The sequence below is a fragment of the Abramis brama genome (assembly GCF_963993115.1).
Source record: "Abramis brama genome assembly, chromosome: 20".
In the NCBI taxonomy this organism is placed as follows: domain Eukaryota; kingdom Metazoa; phylum Chordata; class Actinopteri; order Cypriniformes; family Leuciscidae; genus Abramis; species Abramis brama.
In genome coordinates this window covers 2,085,085-2,105,616 of record NC_139982.1, presented here as the reverse complement: position 1 = coordinate 2,105,616, position 20,532 = coordinate 2,085,085, and the positions used below count along the sequence as shown (strand labels likewise).

The 20,532-nt window shown below is 37.0% G+C and overlaps 1 long non-coding RNA gene across 1 annotated transcript; it reads right to left on the bottom strand.

Annotated features, from left to right (window-relative positions):
* Nucleotides 1–11,823: 11,823 nt before the first annotated feature.
* Nucleotides 11,824–13,244, bottom strand: LOC311071445. Its single transcript, XR_014603842.1, has 2 exons — nt 12,477–13,244; nt 11,824–12,067 (listed from the first exon to the last, which is right to left on the bottom strand). It is a non-coding gene; the product is annotated as an uncharacterized lncRNA (long non-coding RNA).
* Between the last annotated feature and the right edge of the window lie 7,288 nt (nt 13,245–20,532).

Below are 20,532 nucleotides of genomic sequence, written 5' to 3'. Positions count from 1 at the left end.
ACATCAGTCAGAGTCTGATATGAGAAGGCCCTGACTTCTCCTTTTTGCCCAGCTTATATACCCTTAAAGGGCACCTATTATGCAAAATTCACTTTTACATGGTGTTTGAACATAAATGTGTGTTGGCAGTGTGTGAGCAAAACCAACCTAGAATGATAAAAATCCACCCAGTAGTTTTTTTACTATCTCAATAAATCATAAGCACTGTCTCAGAACACCCTGTTCTAGATTTCCCTCATTGTGACATAGAATTGAGCTAAGCCCCACCGACGTGATTTGATTGACATCTGGTTTTGGCATAGACCCCGCCCTCGGTGATCTGTTCTGCACACCATCGCCATCGTTTCAACGACAGCCGGTAATGTCTCCTAAGAAGTGTAGGTGTTCTGTTGTGGGATGTAAGAATGGACATACTATAGTCTTCACTGACATCAGAGCCACTGGAAAAGCAGCGGATGGATTTTATTTATGAAGAAAAGGCGCCACTTAAACTTCCTAAATACAAGAATCATTTTCTGTCTGACTGTTTAGTGAACGAGGGTTAAAGTTAATCCTCAAGTGTGGATCGTTGCCTACAGTTCGCGATCCAACGTCACCTCCAGAAAAAGTAAGTGTATTTTATGATTTTTGAGCAAATAGTCATTTCAATCGATGTCAGCCAGTTCAACAACAAATGCGTCTAAAGCTATTTATTGTCGTCGTCATAGGATGTCTCGACAAACTACGTCAGACAGTTTTATGTCACGTAGGCATTTTTTTGCAGCATTTACAAATGTAAATAAATTAAGGTCTGCTCTATCTCCATAGACAGTAGCCTATATAAACGTCTATCTCCCTCCCCTTAAGAAATAAATAAAAAAAATCGTTTGTACTTAGCAAACGTTATCACAGTAGTGTGTGTGTGTGTGTGTGTGTAGTTTCAAAAAATTGCGCGAACGTTATCACAGTTCGTGTGTGTGTGTGTGTGTGTGTGTGTTGCACATCCATAATGGCAAAGGGGACGCGATTAAAACTCTATAAGTACATAAATGTATCAAATAACCATTCCGAGACGTTTAGTCCATTCTCATTCGTGTTTATTCTGTGCCGGAGTCTCTTCATCATCTGGGTCCAGCAGGGCGGGGATATGCAGCTCATTTACATTTAAAGTGGTACACACAAAACAGCTTTTTTTAAAACAGGCCCCAAAAATGACATTTTCAAATGGTTATAATAAATTAACTGTGGGGTATTTTGTGCTGAAACTTCACAAATGCATTCTGGGGACACCCAAGACCAATATTACATCTTCTAAAAAGGGGCATAATAGGTGCCCTTTAACACATCCTGGTCTGTCTCAAAAGATCGCCTTGGTTTACCTTAAAAGGCAACACGTCTTTGTTCGAGATCTCTGTCTAACATAAATTTTATCTAGACAGAACAATATCACATCTGCAAAAGTTTCCTGTTATTAGCTGCAGCTTTTTCACAAATTTTGCTTATCTCTATTTCTATCAAAGCTGCGCACATACTTTCACACTTAAAAGTATACAATAGGTCATTTGAGTACTCATAGTCTCTTTGCTACCCAGAACATTTTGTTCCTGCAAGCTTATATGATTATATTTCTTTAAATGCTTATAAGTACAAATAAATGTTCAACATTAACACAAGTTGCACACATCTAAAAGTAAAAGAACACATCTAAATGTAAAATTTCCATTACAGGTAACAGTGGAATATAGCAAGTTGAAAAATGTGAACTACTCACCCTGTGGTTTAATCATCCATCCTAATGCTCCCTGGCTTGGTGCATCCCCTGATGGCGTAGTTTTCGATCCCACTGACAATCCTCAGTTTGGACTTGTTGAAATTAAATGTCCTAATGTCAAAAACATTGTTGACTGCAAATATTTGCAAATGGACCATGGATTTCTCACCCTGAAAAAGAGCCATGCCTACTATTACCAAGTGCAGGGACAACTACTGGTCTCAGGAATGCAGTGGTGTGATTTCATGGTGTGGGCCCAGGAGGATTATTTTGTCCAGCGTATCGACAGCGACACTTCAGTGCACAAAGTTATTAGAGAGAAGGTGGATTATTTTTACTTTTACACATACATGCCAAAATACCTGTCAATGAAATAACTGGATTATTTTGTCCAGCGCATCTACAGTAAATACTTACTGTATGAAATAGTCAATGTAATAACTGAAATTTTAAAGAAGTCAGAGAAATTAGATAAATCTGTAAAACAGCACTCAAACATGTTATTAAATGTTTTATTTGTACAATGTCTGTTTCTTATGTTCAATTCCATTTTCTGATATGTACAATGTCAGTTTAATTTACAGTAAATTCTATTTATCTTGCTTGTCATAACAATTTCTTCTTAAAATAAACATAGATTGAGTTAACATTTATTGAGAATGGCAATGAAACATTAACAGTTAGAGTAAGTCATAAATATGGAATAGCATTCCAGTAGTTAAAATAAAAAGTAATCTAAGATTTGATTTCATTTGATCCATGCCTTGACTAGTGCCTTGTTTTGATAATTTGACAACAGACATGCAACTGTAAAAAGTTGATTAATGTTAACACTGTGGGAAAGTGTGATGACACCATCAAAACGTTTTGTTTGATCCTCCTGATGACCCGTTCCACGTGCACACGCAGTCTCGCTATTGCCTGCGTTTCTTTCACCTGATGTGCAGGCATCTGCTTTCCCCTGGACAGAAATGGTGGACAGTACACTTTGCAATTGACACAGTCACTAATCAGAAAGCCTTTATCAACCATAACTGCCATGTCTTCTGTCAGTCTTTTTGTTATCCCACACTGTTTAAAGATCTCCCTGTCACTCACTGACCCAGCATAAAGCTGAGAGACGAATGTCACTGGACCATGGGGAGCTATTCCAATGAGGCCTTTCATTGTGCAGTGAGACTTGTAATTTGAGTACATTTCACTTTGGAGAAGTGGTGAGGATGGTGTTTGACATCTGATCTCAGTGCAGTCAATGATGACCTGTGTGTCTGGGAAATCAGAGAAGTCTTCAGGGAGGTTGGATTTTACATCAGCTGCTGAAAGCCACACACACACTGATCCCAGCAGCGTATAGAGGTAGTTTGTCCATGTCGCAATTATTCTGCTCTCTGTGGAAGGATGCATATGGAAAAGGTGTGCCAGGACTCTCTCCTTTAATCCAACTGACAGGTAGACGAGGAAAAGAAAAAACTCATCGATTGGTTGCAGCAGCTGTCTCTGGAAAGGTAAAAAAAAAAATGTGTGAAAGTTAAGTTTGTATAAGAACATATTAAAGTCAAAGTCAGCTTTATTGTTAATTCTGCCACATGTACAGGACATACAGAAAATTGAAATTGCGTTACTCTCAGACCCTTGGTGGATAACAGATAACATTAAATACATAAAGTAGAATTTTAAAAATACAAAGAAAAATATGAATAAATACAATTATACATATAATATAAAAAAACCAAATGCAATATACAAGCAAGGGCACATGGCAGAGAGTGCAAACCAGACAGAGTAGTGCAAATGCAGACATACTGTATAGTGCAAATAGAGCTTGTAAGTATGATAAAGTGATAGAGAGCAGCCCTGTAACAGACAAGAGTCTTATGAGGTAGACTAAGAGTAGTATATATAGATAACACATTGTAAATTTGTTAGATATGTTAGATTTGTCTTCTGCTTTTGATACTGTAGATCAGGGGTTCCCAACCTTTTTTGTGCCAGGGACCAGCATATTCATAAAAAAAATTCCAGGGACCAGTTGTCAATTTTAAGATGCATCGTTTGGAACATATCACTGTGTAAAACAGTAACAGCCTATCATTTATTTGCATATAATGAACTAGATGGCAACAAAGGCTACTTGTATGAATATACCAATCTTTTTAAACTTTCAGACCGGTTCACAAAATGTTTCCCTTTACTGCCATACAATTAGGTCTACTTCAAAAGCAACTCACACAGCACTCACTCACTAGCAGGTGGCAGTAATGGCAAATTGTATGAAAATACCAGTCCATTTCACCTGTCAAATCTCTCCAGAACCACTAAAGACAATCACTTCAACAGCAACTTAGTGTTTTCACACACCAACAGGTGACAACAAAGGCTAATTGTATGAAAATAAGAGCCAGTTTCAACAGTCAGACAGTTTCAGAATACAATAGCAAACACATAACTTAGTGATTTCAGCCAATCATTTTTAAAAGTATAAAATTAGAGATTAAGCTTTAACCTTTAACAAAAAATACCAGATCAGACCAATGAGAACAAAACTATTTTAATGTGAGCATGAACTGCTTATTGATATTACTATATTTGTAGCTGTGCACAAGACAAGCTGTTCTTCCTGAACATCCATAAAAAACATATGCATCCAAAACAATGCACACAAATTCCAGGATACAATAAAACGAAATTTAAAAAGGTCTGCTTCACAAATATGAATGAAAACCAGCTTACAGTTTTTCACCACAAATAACACACAACGGATTTGGCGCCACGGATCGCCTGTTGTCATAAATCCATACCTAATGTATATGAGGTATCGTATTTATGAAGCTTTACCTTTTTTATTTCTCTCTCTCTCTATTTTCGAGTTGGTCATCGCCTTTTACCAGAACTGTCCGCAATAAAATTAGCCATTGAAAAAAAATATCGTGGCCCGCTCATCTCTCCACTTCCCTGTCACTTCAGGTGCAGCGCGCTTTTTTGCAGTCCGTTCAGATATGACGCGTTGCTAAGCAATCGCAAGGCGCTCAAAGAAACACATTTTAATCTATTTATTGTTTAGGTTTTGGATTAAATAACATGACGTCATAGCACTTAAAAAAGCATTTAAAAAGACAATTATTATTATTATAAAAAAAGAAAAAAGAAAAAAACATTATTCTGGGAATATTTCAAGGCCCGGTACTAACGGGTCCACGGACCGGCACCGGTCCGGGGACCGGGGGTTGGGAATCACTGCTGTAGATCACACGATTCTCATTTCTCGGCTGGAGTCTTACGTTGGCCTAGGGGGCGAAGTTTTAAGCTGGTTCAAATCTTTTTTAACTAATAGACGGTTTTCTGTAAAAATGGGATGCAAACACATGATTTTGACCTTGGATCTTTAGATCTATCTCTTGCTCCACAGGTACGGAATTTAGGGGTGATTTTAGATAGTTCCCTTAAATTTGATAGGCAAATTAGTGCTGTTATCAGATCTAGCTTTTTCTATCTTCGCTCTATAGCGAAAATCAAATCCTATCTCCAGAAACGTTCGCTGGAGACTGCGATCCATGCTCTTATTACCTCGCGCCTAGATTATTGTAACCAGCTTTATTGTGGTATATCAAAGTCCCAAACGGCCCGCTTACAGTTGGTTCAAAATGCTGCGGCGAGATTCCTGAAGGGAAAGAGGAAATTCGACCATGCCACCCCCCTTCTGAGATCCCTCCACTGGCTACCGATAAGCTTTAGAATTGAATACAAAATTTTAATACTGGTGTATAAATCATTAAATGATTTAGCACCTTCTTATCTATCTGACCTACTCCATTTTTATTCTCCAACTAGAAGTCTTAGATCTGAAGCGAAACTTCTTCTTCAGATACCTAAAACCCGGTTAAAATCAAGGGGAGACCGATCTTTTGAAGTGGCTGGCCCCACAATGTGGAATAAGCTCCCACTCTATATTAGATCGACTTCCTCTCTGTCTGAGTTCAAGTCATGCCTCAAAACATATTTATTTACTGCTGCTTTTAGCTTACAATGATTGATCCATTCTAAACTGTGTAGTATTATTTTTTTATTTTTTTTACCAATTTTTATTAATGTTATTTACTGTATGTACAGCACTTTGGTCGGCCAGTGGCCGTGTGTAAATGTGCTCTATAAATAAACAAACTGAACTGAACTGAACTAAATACTACCCTGTACTGTGTTCTGTAAATGTAGTCAGGCTTACTGTGTGAATATAACCTACCTCTGATGGTGGCAGTACACGTATGATGTCTTCCTGCTTTCTAGCAGCAGATTTAGCCCTGGACACACGGATGATTTTGTGTATAGATGGCTCGATTAGCCACCAGAATGACATCAGGTGACGGTAGCTGGGGAACCTATAAGCAGTACTGAATACATTTTACTGAATACATTTACAAATTGTTGACATGTTTCCGTTTTAGTAATGCAGGTACATGCATCTAAAACTGAGGTAATCACATCTAATCGTAAAATTCTACCAATCTTTAGACCTACCTTGTGTAAAATCTGATGTCCTCATCTGAGCCGGCAAACCGTTCCAATCCAAAATCAAGCTGAACGTGTAACACGCTCTTGTAGCTGTTTGTTCAGCTCCTCCACTTCATTAGAAAGTTCGTCTATTTTAGCACATGCCAGGTCTAAAAATGAAGGCTCAGGAGTGCTACAGTAATCATGATCCATCGTTACATCCATGGGTATGGGTTCGACGGATACCACTTCAGCAGGCCTCTCTCTCCTCTCCCACAAACTGGACCGCGATGCTTTAACGGCGTAATCATTCCAGGCAAAAAGCACTGGCACAGCGCCAGTTACTAACTTTTTTCGTGCCTCTGGTGTTTGCGGTTCAATAATCTGATCACTGCTAAAATGTTTACTGCAAACCTTAGAATTGCTGGTAGGACAAAAATCGTCTCGGCGTATGTTCACAAGCCACCGTTTTCTAAGGTCCACATCTGAAGGAAAACTGTGAAAACTTAAAGTTCCGTTGAACTTTGCAGAAGATGTACACAGCGGAACACAACAGTGTACGTTGTATACCTTCTGCTGTCTCTGAAATCTATAAACACACTTTTTTCTGAACATTTTCCTCCAAACTCCAAAACAATGGCCGACAAACGACAAATGGCTGACAAACCGGAACTCAGCGAGCCCTATTACTTCAAAGCGGAACTACGTAACGAGTCTGCGTGCAAGTAGCGTATTGGGAAAAAAAAATAATTGTTCTCAGAGCAAGGGTGCAGTGATAGGTCAAATTACTGTTTCATTCATGATTGGTTGATGTATTTAGTATTTGGCATAGCAACAAGATGCTGATTGGTCGAAATCGCTTCAGCCAAGGAATTTTCCAAACTGACACAGGCAGCTGGAAGCAGACTATCGTTCATTACACACACAGCGCGGTCGAGTTTATTGGTTTATTTGAAATATTTAACTTGAAGAAGACAAAATTGAAAGGTGAGTTCTTATAATTTATGTTTATATGTAATTCACAAGTTGAAAAATATAAATGTTTCAGCCACTTGACGTTCATTTAGCGAGTTAAACTAGCTTTGCACCGAATGCTTTTTAGTCAAGTTTGACTTGTATAAGTTACACTTTTTAATCTTTGACTAGTATTAAGTCATTGCGTGTACATAATATGGCATTTTTCTCTCCATTATCCACTATAACTGTTAAATGTTAACTTTGCTATCAGGCAACATACAACTGATTGCCCAAGGTCGCTGCAGCCGTTACTGCATTTTCAAATAGATGGAGAGCGAGAACTTCAGAGCACGAGCACCACAACAAACATGGCTTCGCCCTCTATCGTCAGAACACACACTCGAATTATAAGATGAAGAGAAGAGGAAATTCAAAGGTGGGTTTTATGTTTATTTTTAACCAAATAACAAATGTATAAAGCGTTACAGCTTCTCAACATGACAATAACGAGTGTAAATTGTGTAATTAGGTACGAATCGAGTCGGTGATATTAACCGTCTGCAAATATATTTTAAGGCGACTGAGTTTCTGTGTCGTGAGTACACATTTAATAGGTAATTATTGTAAATAAATGCTTAACCAGAGGTGCCATGCTGGTGTACTTTACATTAGTCCACAATATCTTACTGTATGCAGTTGAACAACGTGACTGAACACCACTGAACAGTGCACAGATAAAATAGTTGATCACTCGTTCTCTGTGTTTAAATGATTGCGATTACCTGATTCTGCCCTAAGTCATATACAGGTCATTCATTTTAACAGAGAACTTTGTTGAAACTCAGCAAATGTGTGTTTGATTTTTAGATCATGAAGATGATGGGGTAATCTGCCAGTGCTGGTCTCACTGATCATCACACATCTATAAGTCATCCTGCATCCTCAGCTGCGAGGCAAGTATCAGTACAATGAGTTATTTGAGTTTTTTAATCTTATGATATTTTTTTCTGGTGTGGTTGAATTTTTAGTCCTAAGAGTTTATTTGCCATAATGACAGAGTGATGTCAATCTGGATAACCCAGCAGGCACAGGATATAGACTATAACGTCGGTCAGACGTTGGATTTTGGTTGAAAATGAACGATCGGCTCGGAATCCTTTTTTTAAATCCACATTGAATTTTGCTACGTTCATTGCGGGTATTTATAAAAATGCAATCGTAAGTGTCTTAACTGTCAGTGTAAATGTTATTAAGAAAAAATAGCATTTAAATGATCATTTTGCTACAATTTTAAAGGAGCTGTATGTAAGATTGTGGCCAAAACTGGTACTGCAATCACTTTCAAATGACTGTAGAGCGGTGTATCCCCTCCCCCTCCCCCTGACTCGAGGTTGCCAGATAGGCTGCAGGATCCAGCAGGAACGTAGGCTGCTACGTAGCTGTGGTAACTAGAGCAGAGCTGGCAACCCGGATGCTGAAACACTACTGACTTTGTGATTGGTAGATAGTCAGGGTGGGGCTTCAGGCCAAAACACAAGATGACAACATCAACATCAGTTGAGGGCTGCAACTATCACTTTTAAATGACAATATCCTGGCCGGACTACTGTTGTCAGTGATATAAGTATTTGAAATTAACATGGTTTCTTAATGTCTAGTGACATATCAGGGCCATTTTATGATTAATTGAAATACATTTCTTACATACAGCTCCTTTAACTTGAACATGTGTAACGGACCGCTGGGCACACCACAGGATCAGCCCAAATAAAGACCAACACCAGCGGAGTGTTTTTACTCTTGAGTGTTCACTGCAAGCAAAATGGGACAGTGTTACAACAATCATCTGTTCTGGATCAACAATCTCTCTTCAGAGTGCTTTCCGCAAACTCCCACATATTACAAGATGTATTTTCTGTACAGTATTTTAAGTTGTTCAATTGAATTTAATAAAATGCATAACACCAAGAGCATATTATTTTGTTTTGTAGAATTAATAAGATTTATGAATTCTGAAAATCAATAAAACATTAATGAAACTAAATAAATACAACTCATACCTGCAAGCAAAATAGGACAGTGTTACAACAATCATCTGTTCTGGATCAACAATCTGCAAATACATCATTCAGTTATTTACATTGTCCCATATTTCAAATATGCAGGCAAATTACAAAATCAAAGTAACAATACAGAGTTTCAGTTTCTTCTCCTTAACACACATAACATGTTTTAAGTCATGAACTACATTACCCATAATGCACCGCCGATTACTGGCGCGCATTTCACTCTGTGCAGCAAAGATTAACCACTCGTGTCATCAAACATTAACTGGTACTTCAGATGTTATACCGCTCATAGAGATATGACGCAATCGCACGTTTCAAGCAATACAGTTTATATACTTGATTATTAACCATGAAGAACGATCTATTTAACACACAACGGGGTCATTAACAGTATTACCAGCATATTTTGTAGTAAGTAACCTCTATTTAATATGCTCTAAAACCTTGTTTTGAGTTGTGTATTAACAGAGACATATATCTCTCTTCAGAGTGCTTCCCACAAACTGAAGAGTGCAACACATGAGGAATGTACCATTGGTTGAAGAGGGGGTTTATACCAAATCAGTAACACAAGAGAACACAACAAATCTTTATCATCAAACTTATACAGTGGGCTACAGGGCAGTAGTGCAATTATAATGTTGGATACGCACAAAAATTAAATGCTGGATAAAACAATTACAATTTCCCCTCTGAGTTCATTTAATATTCCAACCTTCCCCACTTTAAAGAGATATGGATCATCTCTCATTCTCAAGCTCAATCTCTCTCTGCAACTGATTGGGAAACAGTAGTTTGATGAATTATAAATTTTTCACACTATTACGTATGTTAAAGGGTTAATTCACCCAAAAATGACAATTCTGCCATTAATTATTCATCCTCATTTTGAGAAGACATGATCGCTTCCTTTATGATGAACAGGTTGAATTTAGGCATTTATTCACATAAGCATTCATAAATTCACACATCAGTTACGATAAACAGGAGCTCAAGCATGTTCGCTTGACATGCAAGAACAAACGAGGTTCATTCTTGTGTGTTGCGCAGCACATTTAAGAGAGGTTTGCTCTCACGTGTCAAGCATTCGGTTGAGCTTCTGTTTATGTTCGCCAATCATTGTTTAAGTGTGAAGAAAAGACTAAATTAAATCTGTTCATCATATAAATAGGGCTGTGGCGATAACCGCAATATTGCAGTACTGCGCTACTGACAAGGCTATACCCTTCTTGTTTTGAACTTCGTGCATGTGTATTGAATGTAAAATGAGTTAATAATGATAACAAGACTGTTTATCATGGTGGTTTGTATAGAGGCTTCGCTGATTTGCACTTAAGCCTAAACAGACAGTGAATGAGAGTGATCGACTGAGTGCGTGCGATGACCTGCGTCTGTTTTTGAGGTCAAGTCATATATTCATGAAAAGGTTGCCGTGTCCAAGGAAAGCGAAATAACCTGTTCCCCTGGTGAAAAAAAAATATGTTAAGTATACTTGAAGCCAGACTAATTATTAGTATACTTCAAGTGTGTTAATGATTAGTTAACTTAAAGTGTGCTATTTTGAAACAACTAATTTTGTACTAAGTATATTTTAGTAGTAATGAAGTTGTAGTAAAGCATAACTTTAAATGTATTTAGTGTACTTTTGTGTACTAAATTGGAACAACTTTAAGTATATTTAGTATATTTTAAGTATATGCCTGTGTAGGGACTAGTTACATACTTGATTAGTGTATTAAAGTGTACTTTATTTGTGTTACAAGTACATTACAAATTAATTACAAGTGTCTTCGAAACATACAAGAAATATACCGTAAATTTATTAAAAATATATACTAAGTATACTTGCAGCCACACTAATTATAAGTATACTTCAAGTGTGTTAAGGATTAGTTAACTTTAAGTGTGCTATTTTGAAACAACTAATTTTGTACTAAGTATATTTTAGTTGTATTTAAATTGTAGTAAAGCATAACTTTAAGTCTATTTAGTGTACTTTTGTGTGCTAAATTGGAACAACTTCAAGTATACTTAGTATACTTTAAGTATATGCCTGTGTAGGGACTATTTACATACTTGATAAGTGATAATAAAGTGTACTTTATCTGTGTTACAAGTACATTACGAGCAATATACAAGTCTATTATTTTTGAGTAAAAATGATATTCTCCGTAATACCTTTGGCTTAATCCAAATACTACAAATAGCACACTTTGTCTTCAATAACAAATGCACATTAATAAACAAATATTACTTAGCTATACTTTGTACAATATACTTTAAAGCTATAGTAGGCAATGTTGGAGAGCTAGCAAGATTTGAAAGCGGCACCTCTTCTAAGCTCCACCCCCTCCCGTCAGTACTCCGTCCAAAGCTACGCCCCCACAAACATGAACGCGCATCCACAGTCGGAGTCAGCTGCAGGTCACAGGAAAGCAGAGTATTTTTGTCATGTTGGAATAAATATTTTGAAACGATAAATGCCTTTCCTTTACCATTTCAGCATAAACAAGCTATTACTTTTCTTACCTCCTTACATGCTAAATGAATAATGACAATGACTGTGGTATAACACTTTTTGTTTTATTTTTTTTAAAAACGAACAAGAGAGACCTAAGAAAAATACTTTTTTACACAAGTATCTGTACTTTCGCTGCTTTTGATTGTCATAAACAATCTGTATTTACATATAATAAATAAGAAATAAATATATATAAGAAAAGGAGTGTCCAGGGATGGCTGACAGGTCAGGCTTTGCATGAGGCGTCGTCTGCTGTGGTGATCTACTCCTTTGGCAGTGATTTACCTTTAGGAAGAATATCACAATTACACATCTGACAATAATTACTGCATCTCAAAGACACACAAAGAATGACAACAAAACTTTGTTTCCATTTCACACAGTAACAAACATTTCTTCTCGTAGCTAACAAAACACATATGCCACATCACCACAGTTGTCCCGTTTATAAGCAATATTAACGTCATTTTATCACAATTATAATGCAGACACTTGCGACTATGGCTGTGCAATATGTTCAAAATGGCATGTCCTAAAAGTCAGATAAGCAGACCTGTAACGCAACTGGCTTACACCGACAGAGAAGCTAATGTTAGCATTGCTAGTTAGCACTAGCTACAAAAGTAGCTACGTGGCCTAACGTAACATATATCATGGAAATAACAAATCCCCCCGAAGCAAAACAAATAATTACCTGTTCAGCAGAAAGAACGCAACCTCGGCATCGCTTTTCATCACTTTTGCTCCCTCAGTTGTCTCCACCATTCAAATGCTGCAATGTTGACGCAAGTTTGTGCTCTGGCTTTATCCAGTGCCTGTTTCGTTGCAGCCTTTTCTGCCTCCGATTTTCTTTTTTTTAGGCTTTTTGTCAGGGCGAGCAGTTACCAGCAAAGCTGGCATTGGTAGATTTTGCTGCATTTTCTCTTCCATTGTGCCGCAAACTCCTGCTTACTCGGTGTAGTGAGCTGAATGTTTCCGGAGCGGTGACATGTGATGAGTGCACGCAGGGCAGCGCACGCAGTGGGGCTCGGGCACGAGACATGAAGGCATCTGATTGGTTCTTTACATTCGCACCGAATGGCAGTGATTGGTCAGAGTTTTTACTGTCCTGCAGCTGCTACAGAGGTCTGATTTTTTTCATTCCTTTTTCTGAACACATAATGTATTGACTACTCTCAGGATGGAAGGACCATTTCACCCAGTATAAAAAAAAGTGTTTCTGAACAGGATTACCTACCCTAGTGAGTGAACTTCCATTTTTGGCCATGCAATATAGCCAGTGTTTACTTGGCTGCATGTTAAACGGCCACTTGTGACATCACAATCCAGTAGCTGCCACTTTCTGTACAGTAGAAAACACATTTTCTTGTGTGTTCCAATGGTGTGATTGTTGATGTAAAATTTGTAATGGATTTGTGTTTATTGTACATTGTGCCTATCTTTAACATTGTATAAACTTAAATTAAAAATACTTCAATCACAATTACAAAAGTAGCCATTTGTACACTGCATACTCAAATCTATTTTAAGTAGATCAACATAAGTATGTTTTCTTTAAATACACAAAAACTTAAAAGGACTTGTAGTGTACTTTTTAGAAATATGTTAAAAGTGTGCTTGTTTTTAGCATATTTCTTAAGTGTAATTAATCATATATTTATTACCAATGTACTTATAGTGCACTTGTTAGAAATATATTAAAAGTATGCTTGTTTTTAGCATTTTTTTTTAAAGTGTATTTAAGCATACATTTATTATCAATGTACTTATAGTGCACTTGTTAGAAATATATTGCAAGTATGCTTGTTTTTAGCATATTTCTTAAAAATGTAATTAAGCATATATTTATTACCAATGTACTTATAGTGCACTAGTTAGAAATATATTAAAAGTATGCTTGTTTTAAGCATATTTCTTAAAAGTGTAATTAAGCATATATTTATTACCAATGTACTTATAGTGCACTTGTTAGAAATATATTGAAAGTATGCTTGATTTTAGCATATTTCTTAAAAATGTAATTAAGCATATATTTATTACCAATGTACTTATAGTGCACTTGTTAGAAATATGTTAAAAGTATGCTTGTTTTTAGCATATTTCTTAAAAGTGTAATTAAGCATATATTTATTACCAATGAACTTATAGTGCACTTGTTAGAAATATGTTAAAAGTATGCTTGCTTTTAAATATATTTTTAGAAAATATACTAAAGTACTATTATTTTAAAGTGTGTTAAAAGTTGTATTATAAAAATAGATAAAAAGCATGATGCTAATATACTTTTAATATATTTAAAGATAGTATATTTTTTTTAAATATATTTGCAATGTACTATTGAAAAAGGGAATATATTTCAAATATAATAAAGTATACTTTTTTTTCACCAGGGTCATCATAAAGGAAGCGATCATGTCTTCACAAAATTTAGACTAAACCATTAAATTCATATGGATTAGTTTTACGTTAAAGTGGTAGTTGCTTAGCTGTCTATGGGGGGTCAGAAAGCTCTCAGACTTCATTATTAAGATCTTCATTTGTGTTCCTAAGATGAACGAAGGTGAACCGAAGTGGGGGAGGGAGTGTGCTGTGATTGGCTGCTGTGAGAACCTGGCAGATCTATAACCAATTCAAACTGAATTTGAATCTAAAATCTTGTTCCGTATTGTTAATATATTTTGACATCCACACAGAATTGTCTATCCATGCACAGGTCTTAAGCATTACATTTAATGACATTGGACAACTTGTGACTGGCAAAAATGTAATTTCTAATTATCATCTTCTTTAATACAGACGAGAGAGTGTGAAACCATCAGCTGTTTGCCAGGTAAATAGTGAAGTCATAGTGAATACCATTAATAAACATAATGATTATATGGTATGTACTGTATATCTAAATTTTCTGTCTTTTAAAATCGTTTTGTTGTTGTTGTTGTTGTCCCCAGTCTGCCAAAAAAAAAAACTGTCCAATCTATACCAACATGGTTCTATTGGCAATCCAAGTGTATTAGTGGTAAGTACATTTACAAACCAATTAATTTTTGTCTAACAAATGTCAGTATAACTCCCAAAAATATGATCAACATTAAAGGGATAAGTAACTTACCAAAAAATATTTTATATCTGTCGTCATCTACTCTCACGTTTTTTCAGACCTTTATGACTCTGTGAAACACAAAACGTGAACTTTAGAAGTAGAGGTGTGCGATATGACGATGTTCTGGCGCCTCTGTCCCAACATACTGAACAACGCAACATATATTCACATAAAATGTTAGCGCAGCGGAACGGGACACTGCAGTTCACAAAAGTTAAATGGTTTCAGTGAAACCATAGTAACTATGACTGTAGTAACAGTGGTTTTTGGAGAAAACTACAGTCATGGTTACTATGGTTTTATTGTAGCATTACTACAATATAACTGTAGTAAAACCATGGTTAATTTTCGTAAGGGCGTGGTTAATGAATTTGAAGAAAATCAACATTTCTGTTCACAGTTTTAATGAACAGACACTTTTCTTTTATCTGAGATGCTTGTATAGCAACTAAAGGCATCAGACTTTTCCCTACAGGGATGAAATAACAAGGATTCTTAAATTGACCGCAGATTTTGACATCCGCAGAGCGGTCTTAATTTCCCTAAAACTGCAGAAGTTGTACTTCACCTGTGTTTTAAGCAAACCAAAAAACCCGGGAGTGGCTAAATTTTTCCTATCCATGAATTTTCTCTGCTTTGGATGCACGATTGACCGTGTGACTGTTAACAATGCAGTCCCCATGATGGACATGTGCATATGAAAGAACGATGCCGCTAAAAAAAAGGAGGTGATGTTTCCAATCAGAATTTCTTTCTGAATCCAATCAGAATCTTCCAATTGACGTGTTTACATGACACATTTTTTATTATGATCAGCCCTTTATCCAAAATATGTGTCCAATCGCAGCTGTACTGTAAGCACTTTGGGTTCCTGATGAAGCACTATATTATTATTATTATTATTATTATTATTATACTGTCTTATTATTTTTGTCTTCTCTAGATGCTACATTGAAGAAGTGGCCGGCAGCCAGCCGAGGGCAGATAGGCACGTCTATCAATTCGAAGCTCACGGAGCTGAGAAGATCAACAAAATAATTGTTTTTTTTTGTTGTTTTTTTTCTGTTCAGTTTTTTTGTCTTATTTTTGTTCTTGTACTATATTTTTGTTCTTGTACTATTTGATTGTTCTTAAGTAAATAAAAAATGTAAATTTCTACATTTTGGGCTTTTTTTATGTTGTCTAGCAGCTATGGATTTCAATAATTTTACTAACATATAGGTGAACATATAGGTGCATATATACGTGGATATATGCACACATATATACGTGCATATATGTAGGCCTACCTATATAGGTAGCCTACATGTATGCACATACTGTATATATGTACACATATATGTGCACACATATATGTGCATATATGTACATATAATATAGGAAAACGGCCAATTTTATAGACCCCTTTTGCGCCGACGTCACAGTTACGTCACGGCGCTAGCTGGAGGCAAAACAAACGGAAAACTGGAGGCGGCCAATACAAACCAGCACAGATTTTCGGCTACATAATAAGGAGCTTAAATTATTATTTTTATTATTAAATGTCATCTTGTTGTGTTGTTGGGTGCAAGAATCGATGAAAAATGAGTATGCTGTATCTGGAATTTTTATTTCTAGAAAATATTCATATCATTAAAATTGCACCGTAGTTACATTGTCGTCTTCTTGGCGCTGGCTAGGCAGAACTGCGGATCGTACCACACAAGTCTTTGCATGACCATTCAGCACATAGTTATAGGCATCTAAATATATTTATATGTCCTCAGTTTCTCTTTACCCTCAGTTTCTCTATCGGGTCGGTGTAGAAGTCAGGCCACTCAACCGGAGGTAGCGTTAACGTTAATCCAGTCAGTTCGTCCATTGACTGAGCGTGTACGGTCATCTGGTTCCGTCCGTTAACTTTTGCAAATAACAATCGCGGTCCTGGACAGTGAGTGACCGTGCACATTAAGATAAAAATCGGATTTTCTCCAGTCATTGTTAAAAAACAAGCTAACAAAACTTGCAAACTAGCGTTAGTGAAGCGGCCAGAGGGATCTTTCTGCCTCCAGCTAAGCCCCGCCCACACAGATACGTCACCATGTTTACCAACTGTAAAAGGGTCTATATATGTCACATATATTAAAAACCTATATCAAAACCTATATTAAAATATATGTTTATATAGGTTATTTCCATGTGGGTTATTTCATAACATTGGCCGTTATGATGTCATTAGACATGATTATTGCAATTTATTATAATAGTTTGCAAATTGTGCTCGTTTACACTATTTACAACCTCTACGTTAGGCTTATTTATGTCCTGATAATTATGTGAGATAGCGAAAACTGTTCTCATGATAATCGCAGGAATCAACGTCAACAGCGTCGTCTGATATCCCTCAGGACTACGTGATAAATACACCTCACAACACCTGAGTTCAGCTGGCAAACTAATTTGTGAGGCATAGCTATCTGATTTATCAAAATGATTCCATTTACACCTGGTCACATAAATGTATTTTTGCGAAACGGATTTAAATCCGTTAATGGAGTGCACGTCACCGAAAGCAACAGATATGAGCTGCATTTCCTAGATCATCAGCTAAAATTTCAAAATCAAAGACCACAATAGCCGAAGAGAGAGCAGTAAGCCTGGTAAGATCATTTCATTTCTTTACTTTTAATGATGAAGATTGTGTGTTAAGCGTCTGCGACTTACTTTCACTTTGATTTGCGATAGGGGGGGGGGGGGGGCTGGGGGTGGTTGAGAGATGACACTTAAAGGAGTCATGGTGTTCATTTGTTTCATTTAATGGCAGCAGTGAATATATTAACTGAACAATTATTTGAACTACATTAAACTTTATTTTTATGTAATTTATCCACAAAGTGTGCAGCTTTTGTCACTGCAGTGGATCTTTCTGGGCTTCTGGAAGAACTCTTGATATGGGAAGTCAGAAAAGTCTGGCCCATTTATTGAGATCCGCATGCATGCTGCAAGATGGTCTCCTTGCAGCCTATTGCGGATGTTTGTCTTGACCTGCAAATGCATTAACTGTTAAATGTGATAGCTTAACATATAGCTAAAAGCAGCAAATCCTATTGTGAAAAGTTTGTATTACCCTGTTCATGGTTGAAAAGTCCCTTTCACAGTTTACACTACTGACTGGGACCGTCAGAGCAATAGAAGCCAGCAGGCCCATAGTTGGGTACAGGACACCAAACTCCTCATATTTTGAAGACAGTTCAGACAATATTGCCAGCTGTGTCTTGTTCTGAAAAGGTTCAAAATGACATCAGTAACACAGTGTAGTGTTCAAGATAATGTCATGTAAAAATGTCACATTTGTAAGTTACCTTAAGTGGACCTGAGACCACTTGCTCCTTGAAAGAAGCCCATTCTTCAAGGACTGTTCCAAAATCGACACGGGAACAAAACTTCTCTACCAGTATCCTCAGTTTTGTGTGTGCAGTGTCATCAGGGAGTGTAGCTGCTTGTGGACCGAGTATTCCTAATGCAGCCACAACTCCAACCTCACAGAAACGTCTCTCGAGATGGGCAATGAGGCCATCCAAATATGGATCCATCACCTAATCAAACACATGTTAGTAAACTATTAGTATAAATAAAACTGTGCAACAGCTATATTTAATTTAGATCAATAAAGTCAGACAAAAGCCACATAATCATACCTGTGATTGAAATCGTTGCCAGTACTGCTGTCTGTCTCCTGCTTTACCCCCTCTTCTCCCTCTTTCCTGTTCAGCAGAGATGCAGAAAGCACCCAGTCCTGAAGGGTCTTCCAAATTTTGGGTCAACTTACTCAGGTGTGAGCCAGGAGAATCTTTTATGCCCTTTATTAAGGCCAGGGTGACAGGTACCTGGAAAAAATAAGCATATTGACTTAAGCATAAAGATTAATTGTGGTACCCTATATAAACACAAAGAAATAAACAAGATAAAACATTGAGCTGAGTTATTTAAGTTACCTGCTCTTTGATTGCCAGGAACATGACATCCTCCTTTTGAAAGAGCTTAGAGAGGCGTGCCAGGTGAGGGAGCACATCAGCTTGCAGATGAAGGGCGGCAATGAAGCGATAGGTGGCAAGGAATGAATAAAGTCCCTTAGCAGTAGGACATTTGCGGGTCTCTACTTCGTCTGCCAGGGCACCCAGTACAGCAGTTATGTTCCTTAGGAGGTTTTTTACTGCTTCATGTTGGGAGAGCCACCGTGTGTCCTTTACTTGCTAGTCAATGACCGAAAAAAACAGTTTAAAAAATGAATATAAATGCAAGTAAAGTATTCATATATGTCATTTTAGGCATAACTTATTGACCTTCACTTTCAGCTCACACACACCGAGAATCTCTGCAGCGGCTTTCAGAGAATCAGAGCGGTTGGCACTGTTTCTGAAGTACAGGTGTAACTGTTCCAAATGGTCTCTGAATGTAGCCATGTAAGGCACCTCTTCAGATGCATCCTTACAGGCTAGAGCTAGCCTATGTGCAGCACAGTGGACACTTAGGAGCTGTGGCCATTCCTCTGATAACTGTTTTGCTACCCCATTTTGTCTTCCTATTAAATACATTTGTTTATTAATTTAACAAGGAACAAAATATTGAAAACAGTTTAATTATTTACAAAAAGAAGGTTATGACACCTGTCATTACAGCAGCACCATCGGTTCCAAGGCCAAAGATTAGGTGTGTCGGTATGCCCTTCGTGTGAACAATATTTTTTATTGCTGCCACTATTGAATCTGCTTTCCCATCAGTAAGGCAAATCAGATCCAGGAATTGGCAGAAGACCTTACCCGCATTGTCCAAGTATCTATATGTTCAAATGATACATTTTTTACTTTTCAATGATCTGTTATTTAAATTTTATTGGTCAATGAAATGTTACACTTTGAGTAGATCTACCTCACGTGAATGTCTAGCTGTCTGCACACAGATGCATCTGTGGTCTCATCAATCCCCAAGCCTATGGCTCGTGACTGAGAAATATCTCTCAATATTGGCTTTTCAATGACATTTGCCAGAATTTCAAGCATTTCATCAATTATTCTATGTGATCTATAGTTGGTGCTTTTGCCAATCTAAAAAATTGAAAAGATGCTTGACAAGTAAATGCAGTATGAATTCTTTAACTAATTTTATGCAAGAAACTTCCAATTACTTGTCAATATAGGGATCACATAAGACAAATAAGAAATATGGTAAACATTTACAAAAGAAACTTACATTGAGCTTGTCAAAATAGGTGCTGCCTAAAAGATTAGCTAGTTGCAGTTTCATGTTCCAGGACAACTGTGGGCTCAAATGATGCAAGGACAGTGTTGCCTGAAATTATATGCATCATTTGTAATAAAGAATCAAACATATTATTGATCGAATCATAATAAAATAAAATGACCTGCTATCAAACTTGACTGGCGCTGACAGGCTGTTCTGTGATGCTCAGATGCCATATGTTTGTCAAGTTTGTCCTTTCTGTTGGACTAACAGGGAGACTCTATAAATGGCCGGGTCTGATTTCCTCTCATAACCGCTTGTTTATGCTGTCTACATATTCGACAGAACATTCCTAAAACCAAAAAGAAATCATTTCATTTTCATTCTTTATGTGCTATCTATCCATCTATCTGTCTGTCACATAAATTGG